At 33.2% G+C, this 4,127-nt stretch overlaps 2 protein-coding genes across 6 annotated transcripts in view; one reads left to right on the forward strand and one right to left on the reverse strand.

The window, feature by feature from the left end:
- Window positions 1-33, reverse strand: part of LOC106471831 — a 21,463-nt gene extending 21,430 nt beyond the window's left edge. For all 4 annotated transcript variants that reach the window (XM_022400435.1, XM_022400437.1, XM_022400434.1 and 1 more), the window contains exon 1: window positions 23-33. The gene's annotated coding sequence lies outside the window, so the exon portion shown is untranslated. The remainder of the gene's footprint in view (window positions 1-22) is intronic.
- A 3,121-nt stretch (window positions 34-3,154) lies between these two features.
- Window positions 3,155-4,127, forward strand: part of LOC106471832 (monocarboxylate transporter 9-like) — a 37,191-nt gene continuing 36,218 nt past the window's right edge. Inside the window, exon 1 of one of the 2 annotated variants that reach the window (XM_022400439.1) lies at window positions 3,155-3,575. The gene's annotated coding sequence lies outside the window, so the exon portion shown is untranslated. The remainder of the gene's footprint in view (window positions 3,576-4,127) is intronic. The other variant, XM_013932452.2, reaches the window with a different exon arrangement.

Consider the following 4,127-nt stretch of genomic DNA (forward strand, 5'->3'; position numbering starts at 1 on the left):
AATTAACAAACGGAGACGTAACAATATTAAATTTAAAATAACAAATTTTTGCCTTGATCAGGCTTAACGCTCACTGCCATAGCAAACTCGTAATAATACACATCGTTTCGCTTGTTATAAATGTACACTTTTTTTCCTATCACCCTTACGTCATTGAGAGGGTCCCACATTTCATGAAAACATTTTTAGTACACTGGAAGGATAGTTTTTTTACACCTCTACATCGAGTACTACGTAACCAGGAGAAAGTAATCCGATTAACGGCCTCTTTCATGTAAGCAGCTTTTTTTTATATCTTACAGATCACTTTAAAAAAAGTGTAAGTTAACTCGTATAGTTTCTTTTATTTATATTTATTTTGAGGTTACTATAGCATGTAAAGTATATATAACCCATAATTTACATCATAAAAAGTTTAAAACGAAAATGAAATTCTGACCCCTCACGGTAGGAAAAAAAAAAGAGAGAGAATAATACGAAATATATTAAGCACTTTTTTATATCTACTTATTAAAACCTAGTGTTCGGTGTGATATTATAACACAACCTGCTAGTTGAATAAATTTTTATTTTCCAGTATAGAAGAAAGTTCAAACAACGGAATTGGTACACTTATCCCCTATAAGAAGAAAATTAAATATCAATATTCAATGTAGCAAATAAAGATCTGCAAATCGTCAAAACAATCTAGCTTTCTCTTTAATTGTACAACTGACACATATCAAATATATATTTCACTCAGTACTGGGAGTGAACCTGGAGGAAGGTATACCTAATTAAGCACTTTGACAATTCACACTACTAGGGGCACACAGTGGCTTGTGAAATATTATTATCATACAGTTTCAAATTATGTGATTATAAACTAATTCACTCACCAGGTGGGTGCATATACAGCTTTAAGGGAGGGAGGGATTGAACAACCATCCCAATATTCTCAAAATTCCACTGTCTTTTGATTTTTAAAAATAAGTCTTGACTTTTTACGTAAATTACATAGATTCTTCGTCCACACATACAGTAGATCATATAAACTCTAAATCACATACAGCACATCCATAGATTAATAATTTGGAACTTGAGAGAATTCACAAGAAATTTTATATTGCTATTGTTTGTTTGTCGTTAAGTGTCAAGCGATATAATGAGCTATTTGTGCTCGGCCTACCCTAGGTTTCGAAACCTAGTTTTTAGAGTTGTAAGCCTTCAGACTCATAACTAAGCTTAGGAGCGCTAGAGGAGGTTGTAACTCTTGTACTCATGTGAGCAAATTGAGAACACCAAGGTAAGGGCGCCTTAACAGCCAAACTTGCAACAGTTTATTACAAAAAATAATTTTTTCATGTTTTTTTAAAAGGTTATTTACATAAAATGCTACAACAACAAAAATATAAAAATAAGATAGCCTATAAAAGCTTGTGTTAAACTTACGTGTGAAGTACACATTCATTCATCGTCGTGGGTGTTAATAACTATTTTAACAAATCTATTAATTTTTGAACATGTTTTGAGTGTTTTTGGCCTGAATTCCTTTAGATTATTTGGTCAACTAGTAAGGAAGTGATTGGTCATAAAGTAGTATATAGTCAGGAAACCCGTATTATTATATACCTTCTATTCTTACATATGTACCCCCCAATGGCACGGCGGTATGTCTACGGACTTACAACGCTCGAAACCTGGTTTCGATACCCGTGGTGGACAGAGGACAGATACCCCATTGTGTAGCTTTGTGCTTAATTACAAACAAACAATCTTGCATATGAAAATTAAACACAATAGTGCCATCTACTATAATGTCTATACTTGTCGAATTATAAGGAGCCTAATTAATTGTAAATGAACGGTAATATACAGTTATAACGTAATCAGCAATCTACGTGCTGAACTTACTGACTTCCCTAATTTGCGGCCTCAGTTTATGTACTAACAAGTTCTCTTCCACAGAACGGTTTTGTTTATTATTGACATTTGCCAAGGTCTTAAAATAATTTTAATGGACAGCTATGCCACACTCACCTGAGCATGCTCCATTATTCGTTTCTCACAATAAATGTACATGTTTTGTAGCTCGAGTCAGCAGTTACTGGGGCTTAGAAGCGATGTAACCTAGCTTGCTACAATGACAGGTAAAGTGACAAACTAAATTCGATGTTCTCAATGTAGAGGTACGATCTATATATTAGAAGAAATGTTTCATGCGGCACCCTAGTTTAAAAAACATATCTCATTTGAACTTGCGGACACAGCTATTTTCTTTCTTTCTTACATACAAATAATAGTTATTTCATGGTAGCATTTCGGAACTTAGTACATTGATGATTTAGGGAAGTTTCATTTGTTCAAATAGTCATCATTTATTCCATAAATCAAATGTACATAAAAATAACTCACGTTAGGATATCCTAATGTTACCAAACTATGCAAAATTCATAGGTGCTTAATATTTTATATACCGATGAGCTAAGGTCTTAACCAACCTAAAAAAAAAAGTTGAATTATAAATCGTAAAATTAAAATACAAGCCAGTAAAATATTTATATTGTAAACGTCACATTCAAAATCAAAGTTACTATTATAATTATAGTCACAGTGTTTTTAAAAATACACGATGCTTGCTATATGAATACACGCGAAACTCCGATAATATAATGGTCTAAAATACTGCATACGATCCTACAAACACAATTTTTCGTGAAAACGATCAACTAGGTGAGTGTGATATAGTCGTTCATTCAAAATATTTTAAGATCTTAACATGAGACAATGCTGACCAAAGCCTTCCCATAAAGAACTTGTTCATCCACAAGCAGAGGCTGTAAATAAATTAAAGTCAGCCCGGCATATATGTTACAATGTATGCGATTATATGTTAATTTATTACTGATTTGCAATAAAATAAAGCTTTCAGGCTAAATCCTATGTGAGTCCATATTATGTCTATTATCGTAAACTTTAAAGCTTATTCGTGAACTCTTATAGACGAAGAACAAAAAGTCGTGCGCAGCATAATAAATATATACTGATAAGCATTACCGAGGCCAAGTAGCAAATGTAGTTTTAATCATGTATACTTACTTCTGTGCTCGCTCGTATTACCTGTTGTAATACTTTATTATATTGATCGGCTTACTGCTCCTACAGTGCCTTGCGATTATGCTGTAATCTCAAATATCAGAATGTTTCAGACATTAAAAGTATTTATCTCATGATTTGAATAGTTTCAGGTTAAGTTAAATTCTTAGTTAGGCATTGTGTACAACGACAATTAACGTAACTACTTATTCTCGAATTGATTCACGGATTGCACTGCTATTCTAAACACTAGGCGTCTAAACGTCGTTGTAGTTCCACTAGTACACACGCACGTTTACTTCTAACATGCTGGTCTCGTGTAGGTTGGTTCAGTAGAATTTTTTTTTCGTAAGGTCATTAAGTGTTAACGTTAGAGACATATCTGATGAGCTGTTCTCTTTTATATTTGACAAAAGATATTGTTTCTTGTAAACTTACCCGACTTCTTACTTTTCGTATTGGAATAAGAGAGTCACTTTCAAGTTGAACTTATAAATCAGGTAAGCCTAAGCTAAACAGCTGATGTTAGCATTGCTTTGGTGAATATACTTTACTAGCAATATCAGTACTCTTTAGAATATAGAAATAACTTTAGTTTGTGTAACTTTCAATTGTTATTTATTATAAGCTAATTTGTGTAACGTTAACCATTATTTATCGGTCGATTAATGTATTTACTTCTGCTGCCTTAACACAGCTTTTATTTGTGCACGAATTAGCTGAAAGTTACCTTATTAGTATTAACAAATAAAACAGTTATTTTTATTATTCGTAATCGCCAAACGACATTTTTTTATGATGGGGAAGCTAGGCCTAATACCATGTCTAGCATGGTAGGGTAAAACGTTCGTGTTTAGCGAGCGTTATAATATATAGCAGTCTGTGTTCAAGAGCGGTAAACGTTCCCATTTTTTGGCCTGTGCAGTGTAGCGTTGCTTAATAGTGGTAACTTATTCTTAATGAGAGCATGTGGATCGGTTGTTGTTGCAAGAAAAAACAACATACTGTTACGTCTCCGTTCGTTAGTTAATTTTCCGTAAATTCGTTCCGAC

This window comes from Limulus polyphemus, unplaced genomic scaffold (genome assembly GCF_000517525.1).
Source record: "Limulus polyphemus unplaced genomic scaffold, Limulus_polyphemus-2.1.2 Scaffold4890, whole genome shotgun sequence".
NCBI lineage: Eukaryota > Metazoa > Arthropoda > Merostomata > Xiphosura > Limulidae > Limulus > Limulus polyphemus.